The sequence below is a fragment of the Hemitrygon akajei genome, unplaced genomic scaffold (genome assembly GCF_048418815.1).
Source record: "Hemitrygon akajei unplaced genomic scaffold, sHemAka1.3 Scf000055, whole genome shotgun sequence".
In the NCBI taxonomy this organism is placed as follows: domain Eukaryota; kingdom Metazoa; phylum Chordata; class Chondrichthyes; order Myliobatiformes; family Dasyatidae; genus Hemitrygon; species Hemitrygon akajei.
Window position 1 is genome coordinate 6,638,906 of NW_027331941.1, and position 14,565 is coordinate 6,653,470.

A 14,565-nucleotide genomic window follows, 5' to 3' on the forward strand; every position below is an offset into this window, starting at 1 on the left:
TAAAACCATAAATAATTAAATAATAATAAGTTATTCATGCCAAGTGGAAATAAGTCCAGGACCAGGCTATTTGCTCAAGGTGTCTGACACTCCGAGGGAGGAGTTGTAAAGTTTGATGGCCACAGGTAGGAATGACATTTTACGAAGCTCAGTGTTACATCTCGGTGGAATGAGTCTCTGACTAAATGTACTCCTGTGCCTAACCAGCACATTATGGAGTGGATGGAAGTCCTGTGAATACAGTACTGTCAAATAGCTGGGCGGCTGGAGAACGAGGCTGCTTGTCCCGGAAGGGCCCGGTCCGCGCTGTACCTAGAGATAAAGAAAAAGAGCAAATAACATCCGGAAGGAGCCGGATAAATTATCTGAAACGAACGGCTTTGGAGAAGATAACGGGATGGTGAACTGTGGTGCTGGACAGTTTGTGCACCCTGTAGAACTTCCTCTAATTCTGCATAAATGGAACCTAACGAAAATCCTAACACGAGACAAAGAGAAACGAAGTCAAGTCAAGTCACTTTTTATTGTTATTCCGATAATAACTGCTGCTATTGTACACAGTAAACACGAGACAACGTTTTTCAGGACCATGGTGTTACAAGACACAGGACAAAAACTAGACTGAACTACGTAACAACAACACAGAAAAAGAACTAGACTAAACTACAGACCTACTCAGAACTGCATAAAGTGCACAAAACAGTGCAGGCATTACAATAAATAATAAACAAGACAATAGGCACAGTAGAGGGCAGTAAGTTGGTGTCAGTCCAGGCTCTGGGTCTTGAGGAGTCTGATGGCTTGGGGGAAGAAACTGTTACATAGTCTGGTCGTGAGAGCCCGAATGCTTCGGTGCCTTTTCTCAGATGGCAGGAGGGAGAAGAGTTTGTATGATTATTATTAAATTGCAATTAAATAAATAACACAAGTAAGTTACGCTTGTTCGTTTAGTTACTGAGAAAAATGATCCAATATTGCATGTATTCGTTGGAAAATGATTGTGAACACCTGGGGTAGGGCCTTCTACAAAGCTATTTGGGGTCAGGTTTTCCAATCAATTAGATGAAATTGGAGGTGAGTGCTGCTGAGGTGCGCTGCCCTACAAAAAGACACACACAAACTCAAGTCACTCACAGAGCCGCTGCTCTCAAGAAAACTCTGCTCCTGTGCATCATGACTCGATCAAAATAACTTTCAGAGGACCCTAGAGGAAGAATTGTAGAGTTGCATGAAACTGGAAAAGGTTGCAAAGCATTTCTGAAGACCTGATTATTCATCAGTCCACAGTAAGTCAAATTTCTTAGTGCTGTTGCTTCTCTCCCTAGGAATGGGCGTCCTGCAAAGATCACACCAAGCACACACAATGCTGAAGGGGGTGAGTAAGGTCCCAAGGGTGGCAGCAATAGGCATGTAGAAATATCCGGAACTTGCTAAAGTCTCTGTTCCTGTGTCCACTACAAGAGAAACAGCGAACAACAAAGATGTTCATTGAAGGACACCTCACAGAAAACCACTGCTCTCCAAGGAAAAAAAACTTTGCTGCACGTCTCAAGATTGCAAAGGACCACCTGGATACTCTGTGCACATATGAGAGAAAGGCTGAACGTTTGGGCAGAAATGCACACCGCTTTGTCTGGTGAAAAGAGGGAATGTACACCAACACCAAAACCTCATCCCAGCTATGAAGCATGCTGGAAGGAGCGTCATGGTTTGGGGCTGCTTTGCTGCCTCAGGGCCTGGGCAGCTTGCAGATCCTGAGGGAGCAATGAATTCAAACTCGTATCAAGACATTTTACAGGAGATTGTCGTGTAGCGGTCCATCACGTGAAGCTTGCTAGAAGTTGGATAATGCAAAAAGTCAATGACGGGAAAGAAAAGGGTAAATCAACAACAGATTAAACAAATTAGTCTAAAAATATGCGTTTGGGAATGTCCGGGTCAAAGTACAAATCTTAATCCTGTCGAAGACCTGAAGCAATCAGTTCGTATATGGAAGCCCGCCAATATCCCAGAATTTGTGAGGAGGAATAAGGGTAACATTGCAAAAGGCCGATGTGCAGGACTGATCAACCGTTACCGGAAACGTTTGGTTGACGTTATTGCTGTACAAGGAGATCGGGCCAGTTACTGAAAGCAAAGGATTACATATGTTTTCCAACCAATACCTGTAATATTTGAACATTTTTCTCAATAAATAAATGAACAAGTGCAATGTTCTTATGTTACTAATTTAATTTGGTTCTCTTCATCTAGTTTTAGGAGACATGAAGATCTCACCGTATTTTACGTTATAATTATGCAGAAATACAGAAAATTCTGCAGGGTTCCCAAACGTTTTATTACTGCTCTAAAACACTTCGATTAAAAGGGAATATTTAACCAGCAAACTGATTTACCTTTCCGGCCTTTCAACTTCTTTTCCCATTCTGTGAAAAGCTTCCCCCTCCCCAGAATCGCAGTCAACGGAAATAAGAATCATCCCCCACCCGGGCATTATCAGCGTCGTCTTCACCACCGCACCCCAACACCCCCAAAAAAACATGAAACGTGAACGCGTTCAGGTTACTTATAAGTTTACAGAGATGTCCGGGGCGATTCTTTGAATGGGCATAGCAGAGTCAAAACGAAATAAGTATTGCTACTTTGACTTTCAGTCTTACTGTAACCCGCGTCAAAGAATCAAAAATTCCCTTTTTCTCAGTTTACGAGATCGTCCTTGTAAGTCTCCTCTGAACCCTTTATAATGACGGCACATCCTTTCCCAATCTGCTGCTGTTACTGTTATGGTAGTCAAAGACTTCCCATTTTCCCCATCTTTAATCTCGAGAAGGGAAGGCATATCTGCGTCGCAGCGCCTTAGGCTGTGATGGAGGAAATCTACCTTTCACTGATATTAGAGAGGAGAATTCTTCTCTGGGGCATGACGAGTCGGAGTACCTGTGTGTGTTGGCAGTCTTTCATGTTCCATAATCCAGGTTCTAATCCACTGTGCTGCCACCATGTGGCACCGTTGGGTTTCTGCACCTCGCTTGCTCTGTTCCACAGACAAATTATTCCCTCGTTATATTTTTGTCCTGTCAACTTGCCTAAATCCCTCAGAGACTCTCCAATCATTCCAACTTACCATTAGAGTTCTGACGTAGAATCGGCGCTGACACTGTAACAGAAAACTCAGCGGGTCAGCTCCGATCTTTCGGAAAGGAAAGAGGGGCGACGTTCATCGAGGGAGCTCATTGCTCTTTTTATTTCTGTTCCTATTAGCTGCAAAATCATTAATCTTGTTTCCTTCGTTAACGGGCTTAGTGAATTGATTGTTGGCAGTGAGCCTATCGCCAAACTGCCGGAGGGCCTGAATGCACCACGTCGGTCACGGGCTTCGGAATGCAAAAAAAAAAAAACGGCGCTCGGGGGCAACAAATCTCGGCTGAATTGCACACGATTGGTGGGGTAAGTTGCCGGGCATCCGCGGTGACTGGCAGATATCCGAGCCAATGCCCCGGTGGAGATGACCACTCAGGGGATTGAACGCCGGAGTCGGGACATGCTGTTGCTCCCTGTATAAGACGGTGCTGGCTCCGCAGTTAATGATCACCTCGTTGCAGAAAAGACGGGTGTAAAGAACGCCGAAATATTGTCAAGCGCCTTGCCTGTACTAGAAGAGCTCAGCTATCGGAATCGGCTGGAGGAGCTGGGTGTTCAGTCCTTGGAACAGAGGAAAGAGAGTTACGGCTTTATTGAAATGCAGAAAAGTATGAGACAAATAGACGCGGGGTGGGCGGTAACAGTCTTGCCAAACCTAGATACCACAGATATCGGCTGAGAGGGAAAAGAATCAACGGGACCTGAAGTGCGAACGTTTCCTAACCAAGTTTCCAATATCCCTTGAAAACCATGCCTGGCTCAAACTTTTAACCTTTCCTTTCTATCTAACAGGAACATAAATATTCTGTACCATTAAAATTTCACCTTTAAATAACCTCCATTTCTGTATTACATCCTCCCCAGAAAAGGAATTGTCCCAATCCACTCCTTCTAAATCCTTTCGCATGTCCTCAAAGTTAGCCAGCTTGGATTAAATTGATATATCATACACCTTTGGCTTCTGTACTTACCAATAATCGGTGATCCCCCTTTTTTCAGGCTTTTTCGAGGTACTAGACAGGGCTGACTATTAAGTCCCTGACTATTTGATATTGGCTTGGAACTCTTGCCAATCGCTCTTCGTGGTTCACCCAATATATTCGGCATTATTCGTGTGAATGGGTTACATAAGGTATCACTGTATGCAGATGACCTGTTACTATATATCTCTAAGCTAGAGAAATCCATTCCTGCAATAATATCACTATTTACTCAGTTTGGTAGTTATGCTGGTTATAAATTGAATCTTAATAAGAGTGAGCTTTTCACTTTAAATATGGAAGCTCCATTCTATAGACAATCACCATTGAAACTGGTTACTGATTACTTACTTGGGTGATAAAATTACTAAGAAGCATAAGGATCTATTAAAAGTTATCTTTTTAGCTTAATCGATCACGTTAAACAACTACTTATGAAACGGTCCCCCTTGTCCTTTGGATTGGTAGAATTAATACTATGAAGATGATTATTTCACCTAAATTTGTGTATCTATTTCAGGGGGTACATATTTTCATTTCTAAATCCTTTATTGATATTATTGACTCTAAAATTTCTTCATAGATATGGCAGATAAAAAATCCTAGGTTAAGTAAGAAATATTTACAGAAATTTAAAAAAAGATGGCGGTTCGGCAATACCGAATTTAAGATTCTATTACTGGGCAATTAATATTCGATATTTAACGTTCTGGACATAAGATCTGGATGAAATTCAATGTCCACGATGGGTGAACCTCGAGCGCGAGTCTGCACAGGGGTTCTCTTTGGCTTCTATCTTAGGGGCCTCGCTTCCCTTTGCACTTACTAAACTGAATAGAAATATGACTTACCCAATATTAAACATACAATGCAAATATGGTTTCAATTTCGTAATTTTTTTTGGATTGTATTAATTTATCCTATCAAGTCCTATTATATCTATTTCTTTCTTCCAACCATCCAGAACTGATCAGGCTTTTCTTTTTATGGAGAACGAAGGGAATACAATGTTTTCGTGAATTATTCATGGATAACTGTCTCATATCTTTTGAATAGTTGTCTAATATATTTTGCCTATATCACTTTTTTTTCAGATATTAACAGATTAGACACTTTTTGAATAATATAATACCTGTTTTTCCGGTATCACATCAAACAGAAATTACAGAAAAAAAATATAGTTTTAAACCCCTATCTGAAGAGTTTAATAGCAATTATTTATGATCTGATTACGTCAAAACGTCTAGGTACATTTGATAAAATTAAGAATGAATGGGAAAGAGAACTTCAGGGATCTTTACCAATAGAGAAATGGGAGAAAATGGGAGTGGCACTTTCGACCCTTGGGTTAAATTTGAAGAAGCTTGGAGAACATTTATTCAACAACTTCATATGATGCAAGCTGACGTTTACCGAATCCTTCTCAATTACTTTCTCTTCGTGTATACAGGAGCGAAGTTAATGACAAATTATGATTTTAACCGATGAAACCTGGAGGCCCGGCTTTTGTTTAGTTTTGTTTATATTTTGTTATTTTAGGGGGTCTTTTTAGGGGACTTTTCCCTCGTGTTTAGTTACTAAGAGTTTGGAGGCTTAGATTACACATGTTACTCGGAGTCTGTTTCTGTATACATTTAACGTTATTAATGTAATCCCGATCTATTTGTATCATTATCATTGTTATATTTCTCTACTTGAAACACAATATAAAAGACAATAATTATTAATTCATTTCACATAGGAACCCTGCATGATCATCGACAATGTCCCGTGTTTCTGTGAATTCATGAACTTTCTTTTTACTGAACACGGATGGGTCGAATATGACTGGCTCGATACAGGTTTAACTCTGTTCCTCCCTTTCGCTGGGATCCTGCTGACAGAGAGGCACATTTTTGTAATACAAATCATCACACACAAAATGCTGAAGGAACTCAGCTGGACGGGCGAATAAGAGTGAACAGTCAACGTTTCAGTCCGAGACCCTTCAGCAGGATTAGAGTACGTAGATGAGGAGTCGGGGATAGAAGTTAGCCGGAGGTCAGGGAAAACCTTAGGGTGATATGGGAAACAGGGAGAGGGTGAGGGGTGAAGGAAAGTGCTGGGAAGTGGATTGTAGAAGGGGGAATCTAACAGCAGAAGACAGTAGTCCATGGATGAAAAGAAAGGGGGAGGAACAACAGTGCGAGACAATCGACATGTGAGAAGATAGAGAGGGAAAAGGGGTTAGGGAAAGGTGAACAAGAGGGGGCATTATCGGAAGTTCGAGAAATAGATGTTGAAGGCTCCCCAGACGGAATAAAAGGTTTCGCTCTTCCAACCTGAGTGTGGCCTCATCTCGACAGGAGCGCAGGCCATGGATTGACATGTTGGAATGGGAAGTCGAATTTATATCTTTAGCCACTGGGAGAAACCGATTTTATTTCTGACGGTCTCCAGTTGTAGGCACAGTCGGTGCAGGTGCTGGGCGAAACGGTCTCCTATTCTACATTGGGTCTCACCGATATACAAGAGGTCAGACCGGGAGCAGCGAACACCGTAGATGACCAGAACAGACGCACAGGTGAAGAGTCTGAAATCTAGAGTTGACTACACGAGGGACACACTTCCAAAAAAAAAAATATATATATATATATATGAATCAGAACATGGACCATCGAGGCATAAGTGACTGTGGAGGTGCTGGTGTAAAGAAGATAGTGACAGTCCGCTTGCGGATACTGGACAAAGACCCTGCTCCTGTGTCTTGTGATTGTTCGGCTCACTGCAGCAATGTTGCTGTGCACGAGCGCCCTCCGCTGGCCTAGGAACGAGCGACCCGCTTTCTTTTTCAGACACAAGGTGATTGGGCTGCCGTTCCGCGAATGAGGGACTGCCTTTGTCTCTAGTAGACGTCCGTGAAGGGAGATGCTTTTCTTTGATAATCCGGTTGAAAGTGATTACTGTCACCCGTTTCTCACTACCTCAATGGTCCCCTGAATAACCGATCTGAGATAAATCGTGGCTGGGTACATGGGTAGATATGAGGCATTCTGTATTTCTTGGTCCGCCCACTCTCCACAGGGTGAACACTCGTGATAGGCTCACGATAAATTTGGATGCTATTGCTCGCGACCGTCCGTCTACCATCACTTTTTGTTCAGTCACCCCGTGGTCCTCCATGAGTTCGTATGACCCTAAACAAACCGGCAATTGATCTAACGGAAAAATATGTTTTAGACGGGCAGTTTAGGATTAATCAATATAAAAAAAAAACATATGCAGTAATGGATGACACTTAATTGGGACTTTATATTTTTATTTTAATATTAAGTCCAGATTATACCCGCCTTCGTGACAATGATGGAGCGGAATAAGCGTTTACAGATCTTGGAATCTACGATTTGAATTTATGAGCAGGATCTAGATTGACAAATCGATAATAGATAACATAATGCAATGAAAAATCTGCCAAATAGCAAGCACATAATCTCCAGGTAGCGGGATCCTCTTTAAACATGGACCTACATACCCAATTTAGCCCTAAATAAAGCAATCTAACACCATTGCGTCCCGGAAATTACAGGGTTTTTGTGTGAAGACGTTTCTATTCATGCACTCGGTTGCCACATTTTTGATACAACTCTCTACCTGCTAGTTCATGCACAAATATCTAAGCAGCCAATCATAAGGGAACAATTCAGAGCGTGACTACTGGCAAACATGGTCCAGAGATTCAGTTGATATCCAGAGCAAGCATCAGAAAGGGGAAGATACGTGAGCAAAATGACTTTCGTTGTGGGATTATTGTCGGTATCTATAGAGACGGTTTGGGTATGCCAAAACCTGTTTATCGCCTGAGATTTTAAGACCCCAGTATTTACAGGATATTGTGGAAAACATAGAAACGCATGAACACCTACCCCCCACCCCAATACGCACAGACAACCACATTAACCATCCATTTTTGCGGCGGCTGTGTGTGCTAAAATGCGACCGCAACTGAAACAGCATCTGTACTTTGACCTCGTCTCGGGAATTTGTCACTCGCTGTGTATTGTCCTGCCTCCTTAGAGCTCCCAAAGTTCATTCGTCCGCACCTCCCTCGATAAGATGTCATCAGTGCGATACAAACGATAGTGGTGTGAGAAGATAAGATAGGAACGCAAAGTCCGTCGGGCTTTGCAGCGGAGAGGATGCCGCACGGCAGAAGACCACAGACATACTCTCGGTGCTCTCTTAATTTGACGCAAGAGGAGCAAAATATAGAGTCAACCGAGTGCATCGTCTTCCCCTGAGTTACGCTAAAATGCCCGCAACTGGAGATTGCAAATCCGTGATGTATTTGCATTGGCCGGGTCGACAAGCTTGGAGCCTTTCCAGTTCACTTTCCTTAAACCAGTCTGAAGTCCAGTTTTGAAATTTGAAATATCCAGAAACCATTTACACCCCATGGGTTTGGATATGTATTTAAGTAGGGAATGGTCGTCAATAATAACATCGCCCAGGAAGCAAGAATAGTGTTGCGGTTGCAAGTGACGCCTATGCCCGCGGGGCGATATAGTCCAGTGACTGAGATAGGCTGCGAGAGAACAAATGAAAAGCAATCAGGAAAAATGGAAAGGTGTGTGTGTGTGTGTGTGTGTGTGTGTGTGTGTGTGTGTGTGTGTGTGTGTGTGTGTGTGTGTGTGTGTGTGTGTGTGTGTGTGTGTGTGTGTGGACTGGGAAAGCTGGACAACACACAGCGAGTGGCTAGTTCCTGGGAGTAGATCAGACTGCAGGTGTACATGGACACTGAAGGTTAACGAAGAGGTACCTAGGGCGGTTAAAAATGCAAACGAGATGCTCTCTTTTGCAGCCGCATCTCAGAGGGCAGGTGAAGGTTCAGATCTCTCGCACACAGCCACGAATTTTCCCTTTGAACAGGCTGGAGATGGACTAATAAGGAGAATTATGAGGGGCACAGAGAGAGAAGTGAGCCTGGCCCGTCGGCGTCACATCAAAGCAAGCTGCACATAGGAAAGAAGAAAGAAAGACGATAGGACCAGTTAGCTGCGAGTGTGGAAGAATCTTGTAACCGAGTCACACGTTTTTGGAAATTCAGAAAAAAATCTGACGAAAAGTCTGGGACAGGAAATGTTAGACTAATATTTGCCGTACGTGGAAGCTGCTCTTTATCGAACTTGATATTTCACCAACCCTCTTCCCCCATACGCTATCTATATCTTCGCAGAAATAGATCCAACGGCGTCAGAATGGACAACCCCGCAAATAGGGACATGGAGGTCTCCTCATACCGCAGCACCCTCATCTCGCCATCACTGCCCCTCTCTATCCTTACCGGGATCCCAGCCACCCCGTCCGTTTGGAGAGAAATATCAACTCCGTCAGGGCGCGGTCGGTATCTCGTGATTTTGAACGCTTCATTTGGCAGAATCAGAACCACTTCCTCATGAGGGGAAACCGAGTAATTTTGTATCGGGGCACCGTACTGAGAGAAAATTATAAATATTGTTTTACTGCCGAATACCTTGTGCCCTTGCGAGAGGACGAAGCAAAATAGCCAAATTTTATTCTATCTCCCTCCTTACCAGTGGACCTTATTTTCATTCTTCTGTAGGTCGGCTGGGGTGGTTTATCCAAGTCCTCTCTCAGTCTCTCGATAGCAACGGAGAGAAGATACTGGAATCCTTTCAAAGGAAATTTCTCCGTGTAGACGGAGTCGTTAGCCCCGTACATCCTCAGCGCCGCATTGAACTGGCTATAGAATGGACTCTCAACCGTGTAGGCAATTATGGCCATCACGTGTTGTTCTCTGAGCCCCCGGGGCACTGGGACCTTGCTCAGCCGCGTGTCGTTTTCTCGTTTGTCAAGTGACACGCTTCGTCAAGCACACTATTAATTTCACGCTCCTTTGCGAGATATTCGGTGGCCAGGCTGTCGGACTCTTCGCTCTGGGTGTAGGTGTAAGTGGCAGAGTCATTCATCATGCTCAGTATGATGACGTCATCCCCACTGCTCCAAGTGTCTGCATGCTCCCGATCTGGAAACGGATAGAAACTTGGAATCAGACGGCTACGTCATACAGAAGGGTTCAACGAGGCAGGGCGCCATTCGGTTGACCGTACAGACGGAGTGTGATATATAGAGTTGTATAAAATTATGAGGCACATAAACAGCGTCACTGCACATAATCCTTGCTCCATTTTTGGTGTATCAAAAACTCGAGCGCTTGGGGTTGTCGGCGAATTAATAGGAAATGAAGTAATTACACCACGTTGAATAAGTTGCCAGCTGAACTGGATGGGGCATCGGCACTGAGGGTATTTGAAAGATTGGCCACTAACAAAACAGGTATACAGTTCCCCATCCCTTTGCTAGCCTTCAGATTCCCAGGGGGAAAGGAGAAGCACCTGCTTAACTCTCCGATCAGGGTCATGTCAAACCATGGGAGCAGGTGATGGATAGTAATGGCTGTGGTCACCCGACCTGTATGGGTACTGCCCAGAAGAATACAAAGGCAAATCAGTTCGTTAGGAAAATAAGTCAAAAATAATCATAATCATAGGAACATGATCGGTTACATGATACGTCACGACACATAACGAGGAATGAACTAAGATAGGATATTTTTGGAGGGAAAGGGATCAAACTCTGTGCGGCATGTTGACCTTAAGGATCCGTTGTATTACACTAGGATTCTCTGACTCCAGTTGTCACAGAGACGAATTTTGGGTACCCAACTGTATCAACCCCATCTTCCAGCAGTTACCCGGTAGATAGTTCAGCCTGGATGATTCAACTCAACATCCAGACACTTCCTAGTTGATGTGAATAAATCTACTTCCACGGCTCTCTCCAGCAGTCTGTTCCAGATGCTCATTCCTCACTAGGTGACGAATGGATTCCCCAGGATCGCTCCAAATCGTCTATCCTTGTATCTCTGACCTTTATGTTATCAGCTTCGGAGATGGGGAATGATGTTCTGCTGTCTATTCTAAATTAATATTCCTTTCTGAATATATTTCAGCCATGAATGTTTCAACTCCTTTGTTTCAGGTTAAGCAATCAATGGATCGAACCTTGCCACACCAGGTGGACTAGTCCACTTCCCACTGGACCTAGAGCTATTCCATCCTTCCAAAGGTGTGATCCTATTATTAACGAGAGATTCATATATGTCTATACTCTTTTTAGGGATTTCTGTGACTCTGGTCCCATCAAGCTCTCCGGCAGTACATTCCACATACTCAACACACGCCGGGTGGAATCGATTCCACTTAACCTTCTCTCAACATCTCTTTTCTCCGCCCCTAGACATATACCCACTTCGAGAAAAAGAAACTGCCTCCGTGCCAATTATTATTATTATTATTATTATTATTATTATTATTATTATTATTATTATTATTATTATTATTATTATTATTATTATTATTATTATCATCATTATTCCGGACATGCGTTTCTACGCGAAGGTTCCTGATGTAGTTAAGTTTGAAACTAGCATACTGAGGCTGTAGGGGGTGGGATTTGGATCAGGAACTTTATTTCGGCACGTTGTATCACAGTAAGAATTGGAAATGGATAAGAAACAGTTTACAGAAACCTTCCGCATCACACTCCGATCCTTAACAGAGTGTAGAACCGCTGGACTCTGTCGCAAGCTTGGACATCCAACCTGCCTCTCTCCCTCTCCTGACGCTCAGAAAGGTCGCGACGCCCTGCAAACTTGGAACTGATGAGTCACAGATGGGGACGGCGTGTCTAACACCAGGCTAAGTGAGCGTGGGTGCCTTATCTGCCGTATGCGCTCGTTTCCGTATTAAATTCACGCACGCTCTCGCCGCGTTGGCTGGGACCAGACTTGACGTGACCGGGTTTAGGACGGGTTGATGCCAGGTGGGTGGACAAATCCCAGGAGAGTGACTTGAAGGCATGTGGTGATGGAATGAACCCTATCTGGATTTTGTAAAAAAAATTTAGGAAGTATGTTCCCAACTGGAGTGGAGAAGTTGCGATTTCGCGTCTGGAATTTGGAGTTCTAGTGAAAGTGCAATTTCTGGTTTTACTGAATCTTCTGAACAGGGAAGGAATGGATCCGGGAGCGTGTTCCTTGTAATAACCGGAAACACCGGCCCCTCCTCTTTCAGGATCTACGTCATGAATAAGGATCAGTGATGAAATAAGGTCTCTGCGCAAAATCGTTTTAACATTTCACAAGTATTTTCCCGTGGTCTTTAATTCAAAAAAGAGACTGACATCGACGGCACGTGGTAGCAACGAGGATCAGTGTCCATGGAAATAGTCGCGTTGCCTCCATTCTCTCAAAAAGCAAGAGCTCGTTCCTTGTACTGAGGGAGCAGCGATGCTTTCTTTTCCTTCTTCAAGTGCCCACTGACGATAGTTGCTTTTTTTTTCAGATAAGCCCTGCTTTACACTAACACAGAAACTAAAGAATATCGAGATCAATGTGCGGCAGTAAATATTTTGATGAGCGTCCGGTTGTTCTATATCACTGTGTTCCCCAACGCGTCCCTCCCTGCACCTCTCTCTTTCTCTCTCTCTGCCCCCAGCAGGGGACTTCGATCGGTTCCAGTTCACGAGGATAAAAGGCAGTGGCATTTCTCGGCAGCGTCATGGAGCTTTGACCAGCGGCCACCGGCGTTTGGGATTAATTTGTAAGAGCAATTTCAAGGATTTTGCTCTTTACTCAAAAGCGCAGCGGCCACTGTCGCATTCTGAGCGGACAGAGACAGGGGGATGTTCTTCAGCGTCTTGCTGGCTTCAGAAAGGAGAGGATTCACTCAGAGACGCCAGAGGAAAGAAAAGCGCAAGTTTATTTCCTCTTCTTCTTCATGTCAGCTCAGCCGTGTTGGGCCGACACGCAGCACAGTTCAATGCTCACCTTGGGGGATGTAGGAAGGCTGGACAACCTGCAATATCTCTAACCATCACAACTGCGAGATGCGCAGACAGCAGCAGCTTCAAATTAGCCTCGTTAAGGAGCTGGAGCTGGAACTGGATTAACTCCCGATTATTCGGGGGGATGAAGGTGTGGTAGATAGGATGCATAGAAGAGTTAGTTACATCCAAGGTGGAGGTCACAGGATACTGTGTGCCAGTCAGGAAGACGGAAGGGGTTAAGGAGCCAGTGCAGAGTACCTCGCTGTTCCACCCTGAACAACAGGTATATCACTTTGGATACTGTCGGTGTACGGGTGGTTCGGGGAGTGACCTAACAGAGGAAAGTCACAGTGGTTGTGTATCTGGCGCTCAGACTGCCTCTGGGACTCAGACGGGAAGAACAGACAAGCAGCGACGACCGGGGATTCATTAGTTACAGGAGGCTCTGTGGGCGAGGACGAGATTCGCGAGTGGTGTGTTGTCTCCCGGGTGTCACGGTCCGCGATTACTCGGATCGAGCTCTCGGCATGCTGAAGAGGGAGGGGGAACATGGGTAGGACGAGTGTCGAGATTCTGCCAAGTATATTCAGGGAGTTAGGTGCTAAGTTAAAGAGCGTGGGATCCAGTGTTGTGATCTCAGGACTGGTTCGCCGTGCCGCGAGATTCTGAGCCCAGGAATAGGACGATTTTGCGGTTTAATACGTGGCTAAGGATTTGGTGTAGCATGGAGCGGATGAGATGTTTGGTGTATTAGGCTCGCTTCCGGTGAAGTTGTGACCCGTGCAGAGGGACGTTTTGCAGCTGAAATGGAGAGGGACACATTTCCCAGCGGGAAGGTTTATTGATGCCGCACGGTGTTGCTTACACTAGAGTTGCAAGGGGGATGACAAGAGGGGTGTCGGAGCAGTTAGTTGAGGCAGATGGTGATGGGATCTCATACAACGTTAGGAATCAGTAGGTTGAGCATGAGGCGACAAAATCGTAAATGGTGAACGGAGGACTGGAGGTGTTGTATCTGAATGTGCGCGGTGTAGGACACAGGGCAAATGAATTCCCAGCGCATTTGCAGATTGGCAGGCACGATGCTGCAGGCATCCCGGAATCATGGCTGAAAGATTAAGGCTGGGAGTTTAATGTCCAAGGATACACATTGTATCGAAAGGATAGATAAGGCAGAGAGTATGGTGATGCCGTGTTAATTAAAAATAATATCGTAAATCACCGAATGTTGTTTATGAGTGTACACCTTCGAGGACAATAAAGATGTCACCTTGAAAACATATTTAACTATGTGAAAGGAAAAGAAAAGCGATCATATGAGACTTAAGTAAGACTAGTGCAGTTTTGAATGAAGGTGCATTTGACTCGTGCATATCGGAACATTGGGTGACGTGATTCGTGACTCCCTTCTTTTCCCATTCCCTTCCTACGTCCCCTTCTTCGTCATCCAATCAAATTCGACCTTTAATGTTTCCATCTACTAACTCCCAGTATCTCACTTCATCGTCGCTGCCCGGCCCATCTGCATCACACTAACTCTCCCTCCTCCACCAGGACG